General features: G+C 39.6%; 2 protein-coding genes across 3 annotated transcripts in view; both read left to right on the top strand.

The window, feature by feature from the left end:
• The window catches only part of LOC140224787 (uncharacterized), a 47,537-nt gene extending 22,381 nt beyond the window's left edge, over positions 1–25,156 (top strand). For both annotated transcript variants that reach the window (XR_011900033.1, XM_072301448.1), the window contains one exon: positions 1–25,156. This exon is cut by the window's left edge. The gene's annotated coding sequence lies outside the window, so the exon portion shown is untranslated.
• LOC109041426 (uncharacterized) overlaps positions 1–25,156 on the top strand; it is a 37,787-nt gene extending 12,631 nt beyond the window's left edge. Inside the window, exon 2 of the mRNA XM_072301449.1 lies at positions 1–25,156. This exon is cut by the window's left edge and continues 11,670 nt beyond it. The gene's annotated coding sequence lies outside the window, so the exon portion shown is untranslated.

Here is a 25,156-nt window from a genome sequence, read left to right as displayed (position 1 = left end):
CGAGCAAAAATAAAGGCAGGAAGAAAATCCTCCGCATTGAGGTTAATATACCCGAATGCGGAGGACTACTCGTCGTTTGGCGAACAAAACGCTCCGGACATCGTCAGGACTCCGCCTGCTACTCCGCCAGTGAGGAAAGTGGAGACTTTTCATCCCGCTGGGGCGGATCTCAGGAGGTCTCTGGTGCTGGAAGGGGACGAACTGTACCTCGCGGTTGACGATGTTGGGGACGCGACACGGTTCTGGATGCCCTTGTCTTCTGTGTCCAAACTGTTGAGTCAGTGTTATGGCTTCGATGGGAGCACACCAGAGGAGACATGGCGACTGTTGCGATACGCGGAGGACGCGCAGCTGCGCTGGGTAGGCCGCGCACTGGACTGCAAGACCACCCTCCTTCTTCTAATTGGTGTAGCGGACTCGACAGACTTAGTTTGTACAAGAAATACACACAGTCATATAGTAATTTGTATCCTGACGAAGACACCCTCATAACTGAAGATTGTTCGCCAGAGTGTATTTATGAAAGGATGTATAGTAACAAGGTCAGTTTACATATTTGTAATAAACTGGTATTCGAACAAAAAAATGGTAACAAAATTATGATAATGATAACTCAGTTGAAGAACAGTTTGCTTTACTCACTTGAGTATATTTACCAGCCTTCCAACAAAGTAGTTTATTGTAGTAGAGGCCAATGTGGAGAGAACATCTGTTCAAATTACATTGCAACATTGTCGGACTACTCTAATCGATTTCTAGACAATGTTGACAATAGTAAGTGGGAAAATGAGAAGAAGTACTCCTCAGCCTTCATCAAAAATTACAGGCTCAATCATGCACCGAATGATTTTAAACATGGGAACTGTCCATACGTTCTTCATTGCCAAAAAAAACACCTCATAGTTGCTATTCATTGACACAGAATCATCCTCTGACAGTTCCATCAAAAATACCTCAAATGACAGTTTAAGGGTCGATTAGTGATAGTTTTTTCACGGTGGTTTATGATATTAGACTATCAGGGACAATTATACTGGTATTTTTTCTTTTATTTTGCACTCTACGTATTTTACGCACAATTGTAAATATCTTTATAATGATTTATAAAGATATGGCGCGGCCCCAGCCTGAGCCCAAACCTCCTTCGGGTCCCCCTCCACCTGATCCAAGATCTCGTACCGGAGAGCAAGCAGCCGGGATAGACGATGTACAGCCTACACCAGGCATGTCAGGAGTAAAGACTTCTTTGAAGAGGGGGCCAGGCCCAACTGAGGTGGAATTGACTCCATCTGATTCCTCAGATGAAGATGAGGATCAGAGCCTTGAGGATCAAGTCAAAGCGCTGAGACTTAAAAGACCCAAAATTCCTGTTTCAGATCGAAAGACAACTAGTGTGTGCTACTACTGTGTGCGGGCGGCGTGATACTTTGCGGCGTGCACAGTGCAACAAGTGCGAACACGTGTTGGAGTGATTTGTTGGATTGCAGTGTAGAAGTAGTATAGGGAATTAGTGGAAGTTAGTTTAGGGAATCTTTGGAAGTGGTTAGGAAGTGGGGATTTGATTTTTTGATTTTTTATTTTGATTGGGTTTTGAGTATAGGCACATGGAGGGTAAGGGTACGGAAAATGAGGTAGGGAAGATGGCAGTTGATGATCTAGTAGAAAGGGTTGACAAACTGATTGTAAGATAAGGGAAAGGAGAGAGCGAAAAGGGAAGCACAGGGAGTATCACTTCATTGATGGATAAAATGGAAAAAGAAGTAGGGAAGGACAATAATGTAAAAGAGAGTTTAGAAAGAGAGTTTAGAAGCTAGCATGAGCAATGTCTCAGCTGAATGTAGGGACTGCTTAGCACCGGTAAGAGACGAAGATATGGCTGCTATTATTTGCGCTGCTGTTGCTGCGTATTGGTTTGGCTACTTTTCTGTAGTCAAACAAAAAGCTCAGTAGTTTGTCGCCACTGTGTTTGTTTTATTTTTTTTAAAAAATCAATTATATTACCTTCTATTATCTTATCTTATTTTAAAAAGACAAAAACACCAACATTGCCCCCGAAAGCCGGATTTCAAAAGACAACTTGTACCATGCACAAAGCATCTTTGTCCGGGTGGTATTTCTGATTCCGTCTCCACCTTGTCTCTGAATTCAGTAAGTTATGTCTTATGTCTGTGTTAGTTATGCTCTTTTACGAACCTCGAACTATAGCTATCATTCCGAAAATCGATTACCGCAGAGCTGACATCAAAGCACAGCCGCTTTGCTGTGGTTAGATTGCAATACTCACTATCAGAATCTGGACGTTCGGCATACTGGTAACGGTCGCGAGGTAGTACTTCTTGGCATTCGATGCTAAATTGATGGTTACGTCCCTAAAATGTACCTAATTTTCGAGTTATATGGCTGTTTCTACCATAGCTGAGTAAAATGTAAAACAGACAGGCGGGACTGACCAATCGCAAATGCACCTGATGAGACCCATAATATGCGTTTCAAACGAACCTTAACCAAAGAGTCTACCATTAAAGCCGTAAGAGACCCGAATAATGACACTGTTTACAATCTCGTGACTATGTGGGAATGTGAGTGGGAAAAATTGAAAAATACACGTGCGGTCGTAAAGACCTTCAGTCTGAATGATAAGGCCGATTATATCGTCCCACCTTTAGTCGTTATTATAGTGTCTAGACACAACCACAAAAGCGTTATAATGGATATTACATGAATTTTACATGAATTCAATGAAATTTCCATGTTGTTTGGAAACTGTCGCTCAGGCGAAGTGAGCGACCTCCTAAAAAAAAATTTCTTCTACATACTACCCTTAACCTTTTTAATTCTAATAAATTTTTTTTTACTTGCTACCCTAAACCTTCTTAATTCTAATGAATTGTTCGCATGATTCGTGTTTTAAAAGTGTTTGATGCAAATTAATCTATTTGCACGTTCGGTCTGAATGTTACGTAAATGGAAAGTGAGGGAAGAGAGAGAAAAAAAGAAATGGGTGGATATCCCACTGGCATCCAGATATGACTGAGTTGTACTCTATGTAACTTTTTGTTAAAATTCATCATATCTAGTAATTTTTAACGCTTAAACTACGGACTATTATGGAATTAGTTTCCGGAACTAATTTGGTTTAGTTTATGATGTTCCGGAGAGGCATGGAGTAACGAAAGGTCAACTGACGTGAAAGAATAGTGCCACTGTTTTGTAATGGCGTTGCCCGTTCGTTCCTCACTGCCTCTCTGCTGTAACTTCAACCGCCCATGCAGGCGTTTTGTAGTTCTTGATCGTAGTCGTGTGAGAGAGAGAGAGGTGGAATTTTTTTTTTTTTCCAAAAAAATCCAACTGAGAAAAAAAGAAAATCCAAAAATCAACAAAAAATCCGGCTTCTCCAATTGACTTGCTGCACTGTGCGGCGAGAGCCTTATACTGCAGTGCTGTCTGATGAGCATTGCTGATCAGTGATTTAGATAAAGTAGTACTCAAATATATTAGATCAATAGATAAAGGGAAGTCCATCTTAATCATTATCATTTTTGTAGTTCTTCTTGAACTGTTTGATTTATGTTTGGTGGAGTAAGGAGGAGAAATACAAGATTTGTCAGACCATTATGCAACTTTGCAACGGTGGCAACAGTCCTATACTTGTATTTATGAACACTTGTCGCTTCTTGATCTGCCATTCTCTATTAAGATCCAATCAGATGATTCTCAATATATCTTTTTTTTTTTTAGTTAAATTTTTAAGAGAGGAAAAGGAGGCGCGAGTACTGCGAAGACTGTGTCGCACTTACTAATTTCATTGCAGGTGAAAGTTATTGTGGTAATAGCTCATTAAAAATAGCCGTGTTCATTTTGTTTCTCTTTTTGTGCGGAGCAAGCAAGAAAGATGGAGAAAAAAAAAACTGCAGTGAAATTGTCGATAAATTATGTAAAATTCAATTTGTTGGTGCTTACTCTCGGTAGTCCGTCATTCTCGCGCGTCCTTCTCCGTGCGAAAAATTAAGTTCTCGTAAAACTCTCTACATATCAATAAGCACCGAATCCAATTGCGACCGGACTGTTTGGTTCTGTATAACGCAGAAACGGATAGTTCGAGCGGTGCACTGTAACCTTAACGCTCTCGGGTAGTACGATTTTCGAGTCAAGGCTCAATGTTAACTTGTACGCCGCGCGTCGAAAACAGATACTGCAGTCGCAACGAGCCTTATTTGAATTTAATTGTCCATGAGTCATTCATTTTCATGAAATTTTGTTTGTTAACTCCTATCTGATTAAATTTCAGACTGCGAGGTCCATCAATGCGGATATCAAAGCCAGGTTGGAGGACAGAAAAGTCATAATTCCGATCGAACTAGCGACCAAATCGGAGCGCCAAGAACACTATATGATGGAGCGAAGACGCTTTAACTTATTGGAAGAAAACGATTCCTCCCTTCCCAAGTTTTCTGCTCCTAATGTGAGTATCACCAAGTACCCTTAACCTTTTTAATTCTAATAAATTTTTTTTTACTTGCTACCCTAAACCTTCTTAATTCTAATGAATTGTTCGCATGATTCGTGTTTTAAAAGTGTTTGATGCAAATTAATCTATTTGCACGTTCGGTCTGAATGTTACGTAAATGGAAAGTGAGGGAAGAGAGAGAAAAAAAGAAATGGGTGGATATCCCACTGGCATCCAGATATGACTGAGTTGTACTCTATGTAACTTTTTGTTAAAATTCATCATATCTAGTAATTTTTAACGCTTAAACTACGGACTATTATGGAATTAGTTTCCGGAACTAATTTGGTTTAGTTTATGATGTTCCGGAGAGGCATGGAGTAACGAAAGGTCAACTGACGTGAAAGAATAGTGCCACTGTTTTGTAATGGCGTTGCCCGTTCGTTCCTCACTGCCTCTCTGCTGTAACTTCAACCGCCCATGCAGGCGTTTTGTAGTTCTTGATCGTAGTCGTGTGAGAGAGAGAGAGGTGGAATTTTTTTTTTTTTCCAAAAAAATCCAACTGAGAAAAAAAGAAAATCCAAAAATCAACAAAAAATCCGGCTTCTCCAATTGACTTGCTGCACTGTGCGGCGAGAGCCTTATACTGCAGTGCTGTCTGATGAGCATTGCTGATCAGTGATTTAGATAAAGTAGTACTCAAATATATTAGATCAATAGATAAAGGGAAGTCCATCTTAATCATTATCATTTTTGTAGTTCTTCTTGAACTGTTTGATTTATGTTTGGTGGAGTAAGGAGGAGAAATACAAGATTTGTCAGACCATTATGCAACTTTGCAACGGTGGCAACAGTCCTATACTTGTATTTATGAACACTTGTCGCTTCTTGATCTGCCATTCTCTATTAAGATCCAATCAGATGATTCTCAATATATCTTTTTTTTTTTTAGTTAAATTTTTAAGAGAGGAAAAGGAGGCGCGAGTACTGCGAAGACTGTGTCGCACTTACTAATTTCATTGCAGGTGAAAGTTATTGTGGTAATAGCTCATTAAAAATAGCCGTGTTCATTTTGTTTCTCTTTTTGTGCGGAGCAAGCAAGAAAGATGGAGAAAAAAAAAACTGCAGTGAAATTGTCGATAAATTATGTAAAATTCAATTTGTTGGTGCTTACTCTCGGTAGTCCGTCATTCTCGCGCGTCCTTCTCCGTGCGAAAAATTAAGTTCTCGTAAAACTCTCTACATATCAATAAGCACCGAATCCAATTGCGACCGGACTGTTTGGTTCTGTATAACGCAGAAACGGATAGTTCGAGCGGTGCACTGTAACCTTAACGCTCTCGGGTAGTACGATTTTCGAGTCAAGGCTCAATGTTAACTTGTACGCCGCGCGTCGAAAACAGATACTGCAGTCGCAACGAGCCTTATTTGAATTTAATTGTCCATGAGTCATTCATTTTCATGAAATTTTGTTTGTTAACTCCTATCTGATTAAATTTCAGACTGCGAGGTCCATCAATGCGGATATCAAAGCCAGGTTGGAGGACAGAAAAGTCATAATTCCGATCGAACTAGCGACCAAATCGGAGCGCCAAGAACACTATATGATGGAGCGAAGACGCTTTAACTTATTGGAAGAAAACGATTCCTCCCTTCCCAAGTTTTCTGCTCCTAATGTGAGTATCACCAAGTACCCTTAACCTTTTTAATTCTAATAAATTTTTTTTTACTTGCTACCCTAAACCTTCTTAATTCTAATGAATTGTTCGCATGATTCGTGTTTTAAAAGTGTTTGATGCAAATTAATCTATTTGCACGTTCGGTCTGAATGTTACGTAAATGGAAAGTGAGGGAAGAGAGAGAAAAAAAGAAATGGGTGGATATCCCACTGGCATCCAGATATGACTGAGTTGTACTCTATGTAACTTTTTGTTAAAATTCATCATATCTAGTAATTTTTAACGCTTAAACTACGGACTATTATGGAATTAGTTTCCGGAACTAATTTGGTTTAGTTTATGATGTTCCGGAGAGGCATGGAGTAACGAAAGGTCAACTGACGTGAAAGAATAGTGCCACTGTTTTGTAATGGCGTTGCCCGTTCGTTCCTCACTGCCTCTCTGCTGTAACTTCAACCGCCCATGCAGGCGTTTTGTAGTTCTTGATCGTAGTCGTGTGAGAGAGAGAGAGGTGGAATTTTTTTTTTTTTCCAAAAAAATCCAACTGAGAAAAAAAGAAAATCCAAAAATCAACAAAAAATCCGGCTTCTCCAATTGACTTGCTGCACTGTGCGGCGAGAGCCTTATACTGCAGTGCTGTCTGATGAGCATTGCTGATCAGTGATTTAGATAAAGTAGTACTCAAATATATTAGATCAATAGATAAAGGGAAGTCCATCTTAATCATTATCATTTTTGTAGTTCTTCTTGAACTGTTTGATTTATGTTTGGTGGAGTAAGGAGGAGAAATACAAGATTTGTCAGACCATTATGCAACTTTGCAACGGTGGCAACAGTCCTATACTTGTATTTATGAACACTTGTCGCTTCTTGATCTGCCATTCTCTATTAAGATCCAATCAGATGATTCTCAATATATCTTTTTTTTTTTTAGTTAAATTTTTAAGAGAGGAAAAGGAGGCGCGAGTACTGCGAAGACTGTGTCGCACTTACTAATTTCATTGCAGGTGAAAGTTATTGTGGTAATAGCTCATTAAAAATAGCCGTGTTCATTTTGTTTCTCTTTTTGTGCGGAGCAAGCAAGAAAGATGGAGAAAAAAAAAACTGCAGTGAAATTGTCGATAAATTATGTAAAATTCAATTTGTTGGTGCTTACTCTCGGTAGTCCGTCATTCTCGCGCGTCCTTCTCCGTGCGAAAAATTAAGTTCTCGTAAAACTCTCTACATATCAATAAGCACCGAATCCAATTGCGACCGGACTGTTTGGTTCTGTATAACGCAGAAACGGATAGTTCGAGCGGTGCACTGTAACCTTAACGCTCTCGGGTAGTACGATTTTCGAGTCAAGGCTCAATGTTAACTTGTACGCCGCGCGTCGAAAACAGATACTGCAGTCGCAACGAGCCTTATTTGAATTTAATTGTCCATGAGTCATTCATTTTCATGAAATTTTGTTTGTTAACTCCTATCTGATTAAATTTCAGACTGCGAGGTCCATCAATGCGGATATCAAAGCCAGGTTGGAGGACAGAAAAGTCATAATTCCGATCGAACTAGCGACCAAATCGGAGCGCCAAGAACACTATATGATGGAGCGAAGACGCTTTAACTTATTGGAAGAAAACGATTCCTCCCTTCCCAAGTTTTCTGCTCCTAATGTGAGTATCACCAAGTACCCTTAACCTTTTTAATTCTAATAAATTTTTTTTTACTTGCTACCCTAAACCTTCTTAATTCTAATGAATTGTTCGCATGATTCGTGTTTTAAAAGTGTTTGATGCAAATTAATCTATTTGCACGTTCGGTCTGAATGTTACGTAAATGGAAAGTGAGGGAAGAGAGAGAAAAAAAGAAATGGGTGGATATCCCACTGGCATCCAGATATGACTGAGTTGTACTCTATGTAACTTTTTGTTAAAATTCATCATATCTAGTAATTTTTAACGCTTAAACTACGGACTATTATGGAATTAGTTTCCGGAACTAATTTGGTTTAGTTTATGATGTTCCGGAGAGGCATGGAGTAACGAAAGGTCAACTGACGTGAAAGAATAGTGCCACTGTTTTGTAATGGCGTTGCCCGTTCGTTCCTCACTGCCTCTCTGCTGTAACTTCAACCGCCCATGCAGGCGTTTTGTAGTTCTTGATCGTAGTCGTGTGAGAGAGAGAGAGGTGGAATTTTTTTTTTTTTCCAAAAAAATCCAACTGAGAAAAAAAGAAAATCCAAAAATCAACAAAAAATCCGGCTTCTCCAATTGACTTGCTGCACTGTGCGGCGAGAGCCTTATACTGCAGTGCTGTCTGATGAGCATTGCTGATCAGTGATTTAGATAAAGTAGTACTCAAATATATTAGATCAATAGATAAAGGGAAGTCCATCTTAATCATTATCATTTTTGTAGTTCTTCTTGAACTGTTTGATTTATGTTTGGTGGAGTAAGGAGGAGAAATACAAGATTTGTCAGACCATTATGCAACTTTGCAACGGTGGCAACAGTCCTATACTTGTATTTATGAACACTTGTCGCTTCTTGATCTGCCATTCTCTATTAAGATCCAATCAGATGATTCTCAATATATCTTTTTTTTTTTTAGTTAAATTTTTAAGAGAGGAAAAGGAGGCGCGAGTACTGCGAAGACTGTGTCGCACTTACTAATTTCATTGCAGGTGAAAGTTATTGTGGTAATAGCTCATTAAAAATAGCCGTGTTCATTTTGTTTCTCTTTTTGTGCGGAGCAAGCAAGAAAGATGGAGAAAAAAAAAACTGCAGTGAAATTGTCGATAAATTATGTAAAATTCAATTTGTTGGTGCTTACTCTCGGTAGTCCGTCATTCTCGCGCGTCCTTCTCCGTGCGAAAAATTAAGTTCTCGTAAAACTCTCTACATATCAATAAGCACCGAATCCAATTGCGACCGGACTGTTTGGTTCTGTATAACGCAGAAACGGATAGTTCGAGCGGTGCACTGTAACCTTAACGCTCTCGGGTAGTACGATTTTCGAGTCAAGGCTCAATGTTAACTTGTACGCCGCGCGTCGAAAACAGATACTGCAGTCGCAACGAGCCTTATTTGAATTTAATTGTCCATGAGTCATTCATTTTCATGAAATTTTGTTTGTTAACTCCTATCTGATTAAATTTCAGACTGCGAGGTCCATCAATGCGGATATCAAAGCCAGGTTGGAGGACAGAAAAGTCATAATTCCGATCGAACTAGCGACCAAATCGGAGCGCCAAGAACACTATATGATGGAGCGAAGACGCTTTAACTTATTGGAAGAAAACGATTCCTCCCTTCCCAAGTTTTCTGCTCCTAATGTGAGTATCACCAAGTACCCTTAACCTTTTTAATTCTAATAAATTTTTTTTTACTTGCTACCCTAAACCTTCTTAATTCTAATGAATTGTTCGCATGATTCGTGTTTTAAAAGTGTTTGATGCAAATTAATCTATTTGCACGTTCGGTCTGAATGTTACGTAAATGGAAAGTGAGGGAAGAGAGAGAAAAAAAGAAATGGGTGGATATCCCACTGGCATCCAGATATGACTGAGTTGTACTCTATGTAACTTTTTGTTAAAATTCATCATATCTAGTAATTTTTAACGCTTAAACTACGGACTATTATGGAATTAGTTTCCGGAACTAATTTGGTTTAGTTTATGATGTTCCGGAGAGGCATGGAGTAACGAAAGGTCAACTGACGTGAAAGAATAGTGCCACTGTTTTGTAATGGCGTTGCCCGTTCGTTCCTCACTGCCTCTCTGCTGTAACTTCAACCGCCCATGCAGGCGTTTTGTAGTTCTTGATCGTAGTCGTGTGAGAGAGAGAGAGGTGGAATTTTTTTTTTTTTCCAAAAAAATCCAACTGAGAAAAAAAGAAAATCCAAAAATCAACAAAAAATCCGGCTTCTCCAATTGACTTGCTGCACTGTGCGGCGAGAGCCTTATACTGCAGTGCTGTCTGATGAGCATTGCTGATCAGTGATTTAGATAAAGTAGTACTCAAATATATTAGATCAATAGATAAAGGGAAGTCCATCTTAATCATTATCATTTTTGTAGTTCTTCTTGAACTGTTTGATTTATGTTTGGTGGAGTAAGGAGGAGAAATACAAGATTTGTCAGACCATTATGCAACTTTGCAACGGTGGCAACAGTCCTATACTTGTATTTATGAACACTTGTCGCTTCTTGATCTGCCATTCTCTATTAAGATCCAATCAGATGATTCTCAATATATCTTTTTTTTTTTTAGTTAAATTTTTAAGAGAGGAAAAGGAGGCGCGAGTACTGCGAAGACTGTGTCGCACTTACTAATTTCATTGCAGGTGAAAGTTATTGTGGTAATAGCTCATTAAAAATAGCCGTGTTCATTTTGTTTCTCTTTTTGTGCGGAGCAAGCAAGAAAGATGGAGAAAAAAAAAACTGCAGTGAAATTGTCGATAAATTATGTAAAATTCAATTTGTTGGTGCTTACTCTCGGTAGTCCGTCATTCTCGCGCGTCCTTCTCCGTGCGAAAAATTAAGTTCTCGTAAAACTCTCTACATATCAATAAGCACCGAATCCAATTGCGACCGGACTGTTTGGTTCTGTATAACGCAGAAACGGATAGTTCGAGCGGTGCACTGTAACCTTAACGCTCTCGGGTAGTACGATTTTCGAGTCAAGGCTCAATGTTAACTTGTACGCCGCGCGTCGAAAACAGATACTGCAGTCGCAACGAGCCTTATTTGAATTTAATTGTCCATGAGTCATTCATTTTCATGAAATTTTGTTTGTTAACTCCTATCTGATTAAATTTCAGACTGCGAGGTCCATCAATGCGGATATCAAAGCCAGGTTGGAGGACAGAAAAGTCATAATTCCGATCGAACTAGCGACCAAATCGGAGCGCCAAGAACACTATATGATGGAGCGAAGACGCTTTAACTTATTGGAAGAAAACGATTCCTCCCTTCCCAAGTTTTCTGCTCCTAATGTGAGTATCACCAAGTACCCTTAACCTTTTTAATTCTAATAAATTTTTTTTTACTTGCTACCCTAAACCTTCTTAATTCTAATGAATTGTTCGCATGATTCGTGTTTTAAAAGTGTTTGATGCAAATTAATCTATTTGCACGTTCGGTCTGAATGTTACGTAAATGGAAAGTGAGGGAAGAGAGAGAAAAAAAGAAATGGGTGGATATCCCACTGGCATCCAGATATGACTGAGTTGTACTCTATGTAACTTTTTGTTAAAATTCATCATATCTAGTAATTTTTAACGCTTAAACTACGGACTATTATGGAATTAGTTTCCGGAACTAATTTGGTTTAGTTTATGATGTTCCGGAGAGGCATGGAGTAACGAAAGGTCAACTGACGTGAAAGAATAGTGCCACTGTTTTGTAATGGCGTTGCCCGTTCGTTCCTCACTGCCTCTCTGCTGTAACTTCAACCGCCCATGCAGGCGTTTTGTAGTTCTTGATCGTAGTCGTGTGAGAGAGAGAGAGGTGGAATTTTTTTTTTTTTCCAAAAAAATCCAACTGAGAAAAAAAGAAAATCCAAAAATCAACAAAAAATCCGGCTTCTCCAATTGACTTGCTGCACTGTGCGGCGAGAGCCTTATACTGCAGTGCTGTCTGATGAGCATTGCTGATCAGTGATTTAGATAAAGTAGTACTCAAATATATTAGATCAATAGATAAAGGGAAGTCCATCTTAATCATTATCATTTTTGTAGTTCTTCTTGAACTGTTTGATTTATGTTTGGTGGAGTAAGGAGGAGAAATACAAGATTTGTCAGACCATTATGCAACTTTGCAACGGTGGCAACAGTCCTATACTTGTATTTATGAACACTTGTCGCTTCTTGATCTGCCATTCTCTATTAAGATCCAATCAGATGATTCTCAATATATCTTTTTTTTTTTTAGTTAAATTTTTAAGAGAGGAAAAGGAGGCGCGAGTACTGCGAAGACTGTGTCGCACTTACTAATTTCATTGCAGGTGAAAGTTATTGTGGTAATAGCTCATTAAAAATAGCCGTGTTCATTTTGTTTCTCTTTTTGTGCGGAGCAAGCAAGAAAGATGGAGAAAAAAAAAACTGCAGTGAAATTGTCGATAAATTATGTAAAATTCAATTTGTTGGTGCTTACTCTCGGTAGTCCGTCATTCTCGCGCGTCCTTCTCCGTGCGAAAAATTAAGTTCTCGTAAAACTCTCTACATATCAATAAGCACCGAATCCAATTGCGACCGGACTGTTTGGTTCTGTATAACGCAGAAACGGATAGTTCGAGCGGTGCACTGTAACCTTAACGCTCTCGGGTAGTACGATTTTCGAGTCAAGGCTCAATGTTAACTTGTACGCCGCGCGTCGAAAACAGATACTGCAGTCGCAACGAGCCTTATTTGAATTTAATTGTCCATGAGTCATTCATTTTCATGAAATTTTGTTTGTTAACTCCTATCTGATTAAATTTCAGACTGCGAGGTCCATCAATGCGGATATCAAAGCCAGGTTGGAGGACAGAAAAGTCATAATTCCGATCGAACTAGCGACCAAATCGGAGCGCCAAGAACACTATATGATGGAGCGAAGACGCTTTAACTTATTGGAAGAAAACGATTCCTCCCTTCCCAAGTTTTCTGCTCCTAATGTGAGTATCACCAAGTACCCTTAACCTTTTTAATTCTAATAAATTTTTTTTTACTTGCTACCCTAAACCTTCTTAATTCTAATGAATTGTTCGCATGATTCGTGTTTTAAAAGTGTTTGATGCAAATTAATCTATTTGCACGTTCGGTCTGAATGTTACGTAAATGGAAAGTGAGGGAAGAGAGAGAAAAAAAGAAATGGGTGGATATCCCACTGGCATCCAGATATGACTGAGTTGTACTCTATGTAACTTTTTGTTAAAATTCATCATATCTAGTAATTTTTAACGCTTAAACTACGGACTATTATGGAATTAGTTTCCGGAACTAATTTGGTTTAGTTTATGATGTTCCGGAGAGGCATGGAGTAACGAAAGGTCAACTGACGTGAAAGAATAGTGCCACTGTTTTGTAATGGCGTTGCCCGTTCGTTCCTCACTGCCTCTCTGCTGTAACTTCAACCGCCCATGCAGGCGTTTTGTAGTTCTTGATCGTAGTCGTGTGAGAGAGAGAGAGGTGGAATTTTTTTTTTTTTCCAAAAAAATCCAACTGAGAAAAAAAGAAAATCCAAAAATCAACAAAAAATCCGGCTTCTCCAATTGACTTGCTGCACTGTGCGGCGAGAGCCTTATACTGCAGTGCTGTCTGATGAGCATTGCTGATCAGTGATTTAGATAAAGTAGTACTCAAATATATTAGATCAATAGATAAAGGGAAGTCCATCTTAATCATTATCATTTTTGTAGTTCTTCTTGAACTGTTTGATTTATGTTTGGTGGAGTAAGGAGGAGAAATACAAGATTTGTCAGACCATTATGCAACTTTGCAACGGTGGCAACAGTCCTATACTTGTATTTATGAACACTTGTCGCTTCTTGATCTGCCATTCTCTATTAAGATCCAATCAGATGATTCTCAATATATCTTTTTTTTTTTTAGTTAAATTTTTAAGAGAGGAAAAGGAGGCGCGAGTACTGCGAAGACTGTGTCGCACTTACTAATTTCATTGCAGGTGAAAGTTATTGTGGTAATAGCTCATTAAAAATAGCCGTGTTCATTTTGTTTCTCTTTTTGTGCGGAGCAAGCAAGAAAGATGGAGAAAAAAAAAACTGCAGTGAAATTGTCGATAAATTATGTAAAATTCAATTTGTTGGTGCTTACTCTCGGTAGTCCGTCATTCTCGCGCGTCCTTCTCCGTGCGAAAAATTAAGTTCTCGTAAAACTCTCTACATATCAATAAGCACCGAATCCAATTGCGACCGGACTGTTTGGTTCTGTATAACGCAGAAACGGATAGTTCGAGCGGTGCACTGTAACCTTAACGCTCTCGGGTAGTACGATTTTCGAGTCAAGGCTCAATGTTAACTTGTACGCCGCGCGTCGAAAACAGATACTGCAGTCGCAACGAGCCTTATTTGAATTTAATTGTCCATGAGTCATTCATTTTCATGAAATTTTGTTTGTTAACTCCTATCTGATTAAATTTCAGACTGCGAGGTCCATCAATGCGGATATCAAAGCCAGGTTGGAGGACAGAAAAGTCATAATTCCGATCGAACTAGCGACCAAATCGGAGCGCCAAGAACACTATATGATGGAGCGAAGACGCTTTAACTTATTGGAAGAAAACGATTCCTCCCTTCCCAAGTTTTCTGCTCCTAATGTGAGTATCACCAAGTACCCTTAACCTTTTTAATTCTAATAAATTTTTTTTTACTTGCTACCCTAAACCTTCTTAATTCTAATGAATTGTTCGCATGATTCGTGTTTTAAAAGTGTTTGATGCAAATTAATCTATTTGCACGTTCGGTCTGAATGTTACGTAAATGGAAAGTGAGGGAAGAGAGAGAAAAAAAGAAATGGGTGGATATCCCACTGGCATCCAGATATGACTGAGTTGTACTCTATGTAACTTTTTGTTAAAATTCATCATATCTAGTAATTTTTAACGCTTAAACTACGGACTATTATGGAATTAGTTTCCGGAACTAATTTGGTTTAGTTTATGATGTTCCGGAGAGGCATGGAGTAACGAAAGGTCAACTGACGTGAAAGAATAGTGCCACTGTTTTGTAATGGCGTTGCCCGTTCGTTCCTCACTGCCTCTCTGCTGTAACTTCAACCGCCCATGCAGGCGTTTTGTAGTTCTTGATCGTAGTCGTGTGAGAGAGAGAGAGGTGGAATTTTTTTTTTTTTCCAAAAAAATCCAACTGAGAAAAAAAGAAAATCCAAAAATCAACAAAAAATCCGGCTTCTCCAATTGACTTGCTGCACTGTGCGGCGAGAGCCTTATACTGCAGTGCTGTCTGATGAGCATTGCTGATCAGTGATTTAGATAAAGTAGTACTCAAATATATTAGATCAATAGATAAAGGGAAGTCCATCTTAATCATTATCATTTTTGTAGTTCTTCTTGAACTGTTTGATTTATGTTTGGTGGAGTAAGGAGGAGAAATACAAGATTTGTCAGACCATTATGCAACTTTGCAACGGTGGCAACAGTCCTATACTTGTATTTATGAACACTTGTCGCTTCTTGATCTGCCATTCTCTATTAAGATCCAATCAGATGATTCTCAATATATCTTTTTTTTTTTTAGTTAAATTTTTAAGAGAGGAAAAGGAGGCGCGAGTACTGCGAAGACTGTGTCGCACTTACTAATTTCATTGCAGGTGAAAGTTATTGTGGTAATAGCTCATTAAAAATAGCCGTGTTCATTTTGTTTCTCTTTTTGTGCGGAGCAAGCAAGAAAGATGGAGAAAAAAAAAACTGCAGTGAAATTGTCGATAAATTATGTAAAATTCAATTTGTTGGTGCTTACTCTCGGTAGTCCGTCATTCTCGCGCGTCCTTCTCCGTGCGAAAAATTAAGTTCTCGTAAAACTCTCTACATATCAATAAGCACCGAATCCAATTGCGACCGGACTGTTTGGTTCTGTATAACGCAGAAACGGATAGTTCGAGCGGTGCACTGTAACCTTAACGCTCTCGGGTAGTACGATTTTCGAGTCAAGGCTCAATGTTAACTTGTACGCCGCGCGTCGAAAACAGATACTGCAGTCGCAACGAGCCTTATTTGAATTTAATTGTCCATGAGTCATTCATTTTCATGAAATTTTGTTTGTTAACTCCTATCTGATTAAATTTCAGACTGCGAGGTCCATCAATGCGGATATCAAAGCCAGGTTGGAGGACAGAAAAGTCATAATTCCGATCGAACTAGCGACCAAATCGGAGCGCCAAGAACACTATATGATGGAGCGAAGACGCTTTAACTTATTGGAAGAAAACGATTCCTCCCTTCCCAAGTTTTCTGCTCCTAATGTGAGTATCACCAAGTAGACTTCATTTTTCAATTAGGAATTACAATTCCTAGCCCATATACCCAATTTTTAAGACCATTCGATTACTTCTATGAAAATAATTGAGACAAATTTTCTAAAAAACTAAATTATCAACCTTCAATTTTTTTTTTGAAAAAAATACAAAAATTTCAAAAATAAACTTTCGGAATTCAATGGTGATAAGCTAAAGAAAAAAATCTACTTTAGGAAATTATTTTAAAAAGTTGAAGATGACGAGTGGCTGCTGCATGACTGGATGCACGCGCAGAAACTCAACCGGGCTCATATGCACGGTTTATTGGTCCATTTAGCTCTCTTGCTGGTTGGGTCTAACGCAGTAAACCATGAAAACCGTATCCTGCACATGAAAAATCAAAATACAAATTATAATTGATCATTTTGATATTGTTTATTGATTAAACAATTAGAGAGAATTGTGAGGGGGAAAATTGAAAATTTCAACAGAAACGTCGAGCAATTTTCCTGTAAAATACAAAATATGAACGGAAATTAACAATGTTACTAATGGAGGTGCCTATTTGTTAGCCTCAGTCATTGAAGTACTCCAACAGGCCACAACGAACGCTCTGTTTGTGCGAAAAATGAAGTTTCCATATTTTGATATGAGGTGAAATTGGAGTACGTTCCACAATAAGGAACCGCTATCCTCAGCTCAGTCCAGGAACAGCATATGGTCGGTTGGTTTCCTTATGCAGGTATGTGTCTCTACGGAAGAGCCGAAGACAGCGGCTCCCTACCGGAAAACTCAATTTAATTAATCCTGCACGTTTCATTGTAAAGAAAGGCAGACGCACTTCCATCAGGCGAGACCGCGCGCACCGCGACATGAGTCGTAGTTTGCCCATGGTTTTATTTGTTTCACGGCTCACGTCTCGATGCCCGCGGTTCCGCTCGACGGAAAAAAATGCGTCTGCTCGATTTTTTTAAGAAATGCTCTGTGCTCTGAAGGTGGTCCTTTAACGCTGCCATGGCACTCCTATTGTGTGATTATATTTTTCCCGCTATTGCGTAGTTATGCAGTAAGCAAAGGCACGGCGCAAAGGCGCGTCCATGCTAGCAACGCAGAGACGATAAATGATATTGCTGGTGAACAAGTTTGTAAGAAATTGTGAATTTTTCCGGCGTTGATCGACGGGACTGCAGTCTGCAATCTGGACCCACATATTCTTTCTTAGTCGGAAAGCACTTATGTGCATAGGGAAAGCAAGGGCACGTACGTTGCTCCTAAACCAACTCACGTTTCTCTTAATTTTCTGAAGCAACGCTCGTGTCCCTTGCCCCTCCCGTGCCCCCAAGTGCTCTCCTGGAAATTAGCTTTATAGTTTCAAACTGTGAAATACACTCTTATTAAAAGGTGTTGTTGAGTGCGCTCTGAAGTGGGGAACTGAATTTTTTCACTAAGGCAAGTGTATTTTAAAAAAAAAATTAATTAAGATACCTATTTATTTTTGTAAGAATATCTTTTGGACGAAACCTTGAAGTGAAAGGGGGAGCACATAAAATTTTGGTTGCTACATTGAAGGAAGTGTCTGTTACCAAGAATCTCATGATGGTGGAAGGTATTCTCGTATGTCTTGTGTTCTAATGAGAAATAGTAATTGTATAATTTTATTTAGATTTGGCAATTACCATTTGGTGATCAGTTTCTCTTGGTCCCTGCGGTAGGGGGGGGGGGGGGGAAGCATCACCCACTAGTCCTTAAATGCTGAAGTCGCATAGTTTTTATTGTCCGTATGACGCCTGGTTCTCGGCTTCAGTCTAAGGTATTGCTTCGTCGCTTGCGCGTGCTGCTTTCTTTTTAAAGTTCCGTAGCTAGTGTCAAAACAATGTTTCCAGCCGATTTTCGAGGAACTGGGCGGGGGTGGGCGGAGTACTGACGGTGCTCCGCCGTTTATGGCCGTTTATGACGGCCGTTTTATGGTGTAGTCCGTGCGTGATAAAACCCTACGAAGATGGTGTTGCAGCGTATTACTTGCGCGACGGGCCGCGTTATCAGTTCGGGTGGCATCTTGAGGAGATGTGTCACGGACTTTTAAACCGCTTTGTACGGGAAGTTCAGTACGGCCGAGCGGGCGGTGATCCTAATAGGGATGGGCGGGTTGGCCGCGAACTGTTACGATTTATAGTTGAATGGGAAACCGGGGACCAGGAAGAACTTTTCGTATGGCTCCTTGAGGTACCACACCTTCCACCGCCCACCCAATGGTAATCGCGTACCCAAAGGTGCCTCGGTTTTTTTAGTTTTTAGTGTTAGTTTATAGTTTTTCGTTGTAGTGTTAGGTTATAGTTTTATTTTTTTGAATCAGGTAAGAATTTCTGTTTTTATTATCCTGCAACTGCTGCAACTCATAGAAGGTTCAAGTTAATTGGGTTTTTGGGCGGCGTGAGTGAAGAAAGCAGCTGATGGTAGCGGTAGTTAACTTAAACATGGGAACTGTCCATACGTTCTTCATTGCCAAAAAAAACACCTCATAGTTGCTATTCATTGACACAGAATCATCCTCTGACAGTTCCATCAAAAATACCTCAAATGACAGTTTAAGGGTCGATTAGTGATAGTTTTTTCACGGTGGTTTATGATATTAGACTATCAGGGACAATTATACTGGTATTTTTTCTTTTATTTTGCACTCTACATATTTTACGCACAATTGTAAATATCTTTATAATGATTTATAAAGATATGGCGCGGCCCCAGCCTGAGCCTCGGCCTCAGCCTCAGCCCCAACCTCCTTCGGGTCCCCCTCCACCTGATCCAAGATCTCGTACCGGAGAGCAGGCAGCCGGGATAGACTGTACAGCCTACACCAGGCATGTCAGGAGTAAAGACTCCTTTGAAGAGGGGGCCAGGCCCAACTGAGGTTGAATTGACTTCATCTGATTCCTCAGATGAAGATGAGGATCAGAGCCTTGAGGATCAAGTCAAAGCGCTGAGACTTAAAAGACCCACAATTCCTGTCTCAGATCGGAAGACAACTAGTGTGTGCTACTAGTGTGTGCGGGCGGCGTGATACTTTGCGGCGTGCACAGTGCAACAAGTGCGAACACGTGTTGGAGTGATTTGTTGGATTGCAGTGTAGAAGTAGTATAGGGAATTAGTGGAAGTTAGTTTAGGGAATCTTTGGAAGTAGTTAGGAAGTGGGGATTTGATTTTTTGATTTTTTATTTTGATTGGGTTTTGAGTATAGGAACATGGAGGGTAAGGGTACGGAAAATGAGGTAGGGAAGATGGTAGTTGATGATCTAGTAGAAAGGGTTGACAAACTGATTGTAAGACAAGGGAAAGGAGAGAGCGAAAAGGGAAGCACAAGGAGTATCACTTCATTGATGGATAAAATGGAAAAAGAAGTAGGGAAGGACAATAATGTAAAAGAGAGTTTAGAAGCTAGCATGAGCACAGTCTCAGCTGAATGTAGGGACTGCTTAGCACCGGTAAGAGACGAAGATATGGGCCTGGCATGCCAGGTTTGTGATCTCTGGTTCCATGCTAAGTGTGTATAGTGTACTACAGTAAAGACCTTCTGTCTGAATGCTAAAGCCGATTATATCGTCGGAACACTAATGCTGTCTAACTTTGTAAAGAAACAGATGCTCTAGCAGGGGAAACTATTCATTACGACGCTTTTTCAATTTTTCATGTCAAATTTCAAATTCTACGTAATACGCCAACACTGATCATAAGTGGGGAGGATGTTAGATTCCTCGAGATGGCACCTGTTTTCAGAAGATGAAAAATTTTCACTTATGTGATAGACCTATCACTCCGTCAAGCAAGTAAACAAGCCGAGCTTCTCAAACACATTTGCACGGGACGTTGCGATCTCGCAGACATTTTATAACCGCAACTGCATAACCCGTACATCCGCAAACTTTGTCCATTGAATGAAACGCAGGCGAAGTTCCTTCACCCAGCCTCTGGGTCTCACGCATGATGACTCTAAATTGCAGATTTTTGCACCCACACTCCAGTCATGCCATGCATTCAACCGTGAAGTTCGCGCGTTATGGCAGATAAGAAGGGAATTTTTCTGTGAGATTTGGCAGCAAAGTTTGAAACCCACATTACTTGGAAGAGGATTCCATGTGACAATCATCCTGCTCAAATTCGCTTAATTCTCTAATTCCCAATTTCCAGCCACGTGGATCGTCATTCTAAACCCTGTGCTACTCATGTGGGCAGATCTAAATAAGGAGCTGCCATTCTTGTGCGCTGCCTTCGCTAAGTATTATTCATTAAAGGAATTTGGGCCTTGGGCAAATGGGCCTCGGCTACCTTGGTCAGTAAAGCTGGACCCAAAATATGTTTACATCCCCGATCCGGTTATAATTAAAGTACTGTGGGAGGAATTTCTTACTTTAAAAAATTGTTCCATCCGCCTGAAACGTTTAAATGAGCCCCTAGGCCTTCGAAAAAAGAAGCTTTGGATTCACCAGAAACAGTTGGAAGCTCACCCGCGAATAAAAATGGGACGGTTACCATGGAATGGACGGATCGTGTACAAATAATCTTGTTAATGTTGTATGTATCTCGTCTTGCGATCAAACATTAAAGATAAAAAACGAATCGAAAAAATAGTATTCTCCTTAAACTTCTCTTATGGAGCTATAAAAAGGATATGTTCCTTTAATGTATGTACTAGATAACGGAGCAGGAAGATCTGTCCCGAGTAATGTTTAGGTAGAATCGTAAATTGTGAGAGATAACTTATGATTTAAAACGTTCCGTTAGCCATTAGGCTGATTTAGATCTAGACGACTTAATGAAATTAATATCGCGAATACGTATGAGTAGAGCCATTAAGTCTGGTTTCCCCGATACCTAATGAACGGCCGAACATCAAATATCGCCGCGACGCTCATTTGATTCATTTACCGCGGATTTTAAACGAGATGGTATCCTGCGTTAATAAGGGTACTATCTCGGGAGGGGAGGGCAGCCATCGAATCCAGATCATCGATCAGAAATCCCAAACCCCCAACCCCCCACCTCCATTTGAAGTGCTGACAAGCCGGAAAAGTGCCGGAAACTCCTGTCAGCGTGGGTGTGCCTTAGCGAATTCCCTCTCTGATGGCGGGAACATGATCCTCTCCTTCGCAAACAATTCGCAGGTGGCGGAGGAGAATGTTGCTCGCCAACAACAACTTAATCCGGCCGCCCGAACTGAATCATCTCTTCACTATGCGCAATGATTTTGCGGACTTGCAAGCGAAGGTGCGGGATGTTATGGAAGTCTAATGCTATGTTTACAATATAAATTATAATTTCTTGACATAATTCGTACGTTGTATTCTTTATTTTTCGTACATATTTTACCGTCTAACACATGATTTGACAATCCCGCAACATTGGATTCGAAAAATTATCTCGTACATTCGTAAGAAGCCACCTGTTCTTTATTTACGAGAAATTAGCGCATGTAAATTATACGTGAAATTATTCCCTAGAAATGATTGTACTGTGAATTACATTTCTTATGAAAAAGACCTTCTGTCTCGCCTTAAGTACGTACGAATACGTTGTAATCTTTATTTTTCGTACATATTTCACCTTCTAACACATGATTTGACAATCCCGCAACATTGGATTCGAAAAATTACCTCGTACAATCGTAAGAAGCCATTTGTTCTTTATTTACGAGAAATTAGCGCATGTAGATTATACGCGAAATTATTCCACAGAAAGGATTATACTGTGAATTACATTTCTTATGAAAAAGACCTTCTGTCTCACCTTAAGCATTTTCGGAACAAAGAGAAAGAAACTAAAGTATCTGAGCGATAATACATAACTTGCCGCAAGGTTTACAGCAAAGCTCGTGCCGATATAGTTCTTTTCGAACCCTTTTTCCACAATACAAACATTCTTCCAGATTTGCCCGAAGTCCAAGAATGATAAGACAATTTTCTTAGAGGTACAGCGCGGTGTTACTCGTAGCATAGGTTCATTTCAATTGGCTCTTTCACTTTCTGACGTAAAAATGAAAACGACATTCGAGGAGGTCGGTTTTGGTCATAAATCCTACGTTTTCGAGATGAAGAACGTTACGGCTCGAAGACGGTTTTGCATGCTAAGGGAGAGGACGGCGCTTGCAAGGCTGCAGGATTTGAAGAGGGGGGGGGGGGGGCAGACTCTGTATTCTCCAAGAAGATCGCGTCCCGCAGGTTCTCCCGCCTTCCCGCTCCTTCAAGTGCAGCAGCATGGGGTAGAAGAGGAGATAATACCGTATTACCACCTGCGGAATACGATCTACAGAAGATCGAGGAAGAAGGCGTGGAGAGTATCGGAAATGGCGACGGATACGATAAGAATGACAGGTCTGGATTTAGGTATTAGGAATTACTTGGTACTCTTTGCTCATTGATATTTTCTTGTTTTTTCTGTTTTTCTTTGTTTTTACGTTATACGTACACGTCGTTATACGTTTTTTTACGTAGTATTTTTTTTTTTTTTTTTTTTTTTTTTTTTTTTTTTTTTGAGATATTTGAAATAATTAATAACAACCATTTTGTGTTTGAATAAATTTATTTTACACGAAACATTTTGTATAATTCTATTTTTTTCAAGTGGCCGAAATGGAGAAAGCGTTGGACTTGTCCTCTCCTGTCATCAATGCTGATGTGCTGGTAGCAGAGGTGCCCCCTCAACAGCAACAAAATAGGAACAACCCCCCCCCCCCCCCCCACCACCCCCCTTGATACCAATGATGCTGCTTCTACCGATTCAGTAGGTGAGCCACTCAGAAAAAGAGGATTGATTGAGTGGAGAACCAAACCATATTTACTGTTGTCTAGAGTTTACGACTTAAACAACACCGGTTTAAAGCGAGAAAGTGTAGGCATCGAATGGGCGGCTAACTTCCCAGTTTCAATTTTATTCGGCAAACTGGACATGCCGAATAATTTTTTTAGTATGAGCATGGAAGAATGGAATTTGTTTAAGCTGTATTTTGATGTCATACATAACCACCTAATGCATATCTCGACTCCGATTGAGGATATTATCATCGGTGATTCCAAGTTAGTGTTTCGACGGCTCTTCAACAAATCCACTTTGTTTATTGAAAAAGAGAATAGTTTTGTTATGCAGTCAGCTATATTCGAAAGAATTCGACTATGTTCCGATTTAATAGATGAAACAATAAAAATGTGTGAGGCAAACGCTTTTATCGTTTGCTTGTAAATGCTCGTGGGGATCTGCCGGGGAGGAAGATTACATTTTACACTTAGAGCTTCATCATTTAGATACACTTAAAAGAAATATGGAGGTGATAAATTAGTTATTTCTCTAGAGTAGTCAGAGAATAGCCGACTTTCGGAGTATCATATTGATTGTACCATTCCTTAAAAAACGTGCTCTTTATCCCATCATCTCTCTCACTAGGCATGAAGGCGGTTACGGAAAAGCCATATTTGCCACCATTCTATTCGAAGGTCTACGAGTGTAAGATGAATCTACAGGGAATCTTTGCTAGGATGTTAACGGATCCTGAAATCGAGGACATTAATATAAAAGCTGATGAACTAAAACTCCTTTACCTCGGTCCTTCAGGGAGAACTCATTTATTCATACTCTAAGACGTTTGCTGTAGTATAATGTATACGATGGAAATAAATGAAAATCCGTAATTTCAATTAAATCCTTGCTTGATTATTTTTATCCATACTAAAAATTCTTCTATAACCTCGTTTCCGAATGATCTCAATTGGAAATTTAGACATCATAATAAAATGATAAGACATAATTATGAGGTTTACGCAGACTTTGAAAGTTATTTTAAGAAAATCGATCGTGAACCGTCTCTTAATTCCTATGATTTTCATAATCATAAGCCATAAAGCTATGGGCATATGCCCGTGTCTTCGGATCCGGAATTTGCTACGGAATCCCCCGTGATACATAATGGTGAAGGACCACATAAGCCTTTCGTTAGAACGTGATGGATCTCGGTACTCGGATTGCGAACAAGTATAATGATAAGGAAAGCGAGATAATGATGAGTGAAGAGGATCAAATTATTTTTGACGATGCTACGCATTGTGCCATCTGTAAAGTCGATTTTAATGATCCTAACGTCAAAATGGTTCGTGATCATTCTCATGAATATAAGCCCCCAGGCGAAGAATCTGACTATAGAATGGTGCTTTGTTCTTTATGTATTATTAAAATTCAACATTCAAAAAATCTCACAATCGGATTTCATAACGGGAGTAAATATGATTTTCATTACGTGACGTAGGGATTGAAGGGGCTAAAAAATCGAATTGACGTAATTCCATCAACTGATGAAAATTGTATTAATATTAAAGTCTACATACATCCATATTTCTATTTAAACTTCATAGACATCTATCGGTTTTTAAGCGCGAATTTGGATCGGTTTGCTTCAACCCTGGATACTTCAGATTTTTGCTTTATTCGAAAATAATGTACTACCGACGAGCAATTTGAGATTACACGAGGGAATGCTGTATTCTGTTATGAGTTAGCAGATTCGCCGGGGCGATTGAATGAGAGCGAGATGCCGAAAAATAACAGCTTTTTTAACTCCCGAACAGTCAGTCATCTCGTTCCGATTTGCCGGGCATAACGTGGGGGAGAATAACACCAAGTCCTCAGGGGCTGGCATCGACAGCCAGTATCAACGACGGATCGGTATTAAATAGTGTCAGCACTCTATCTGAGATGAGTTATCTGATGAGGATATAATTAATAAAATAGGAAATTAATATAATGAAATAATAATCTATCATCGAATACTGATTTGGAAAACAACTTTCAATTTGATTGAGCGTTTTTTTACTCGAGAAACTTCATGTAAAACAAAATCACTTCATTTGGTTTTTCTAGACCCAAAAGAGTCCCGAAGATGGGCTCCAAACCGCCGACGGAGGATTTAACAGGAGCGATTCCCAAAATATGGAAAATCGATCCACAGCACCTCTTTGTCGGCCTCCTGTGGTGGAGGGATTATCCTCTGATGGATATTTGAAGTTACGGGAAAAAAAAATAAACAAAAAAAAAATAA

This window comes from Bemisia tabaci, chromosome 6 (assembly GCF_918797505.1).
Source record: "Bemisia tabaci chromosome 6, PGI_BMITA_v3".
NCBI classification, from domain to species: domain Eukaryota; kingdom Metazoa; phylum Arthropoda; class Insecta; order Hemiptera; family Aleyrodidae; genus Bemisia; species Bemisia tabaci.
Note: the sequence above shows the minus strand (reverse complement) of the source record. Positions and strands in the feature narration are given on the sequence as shown.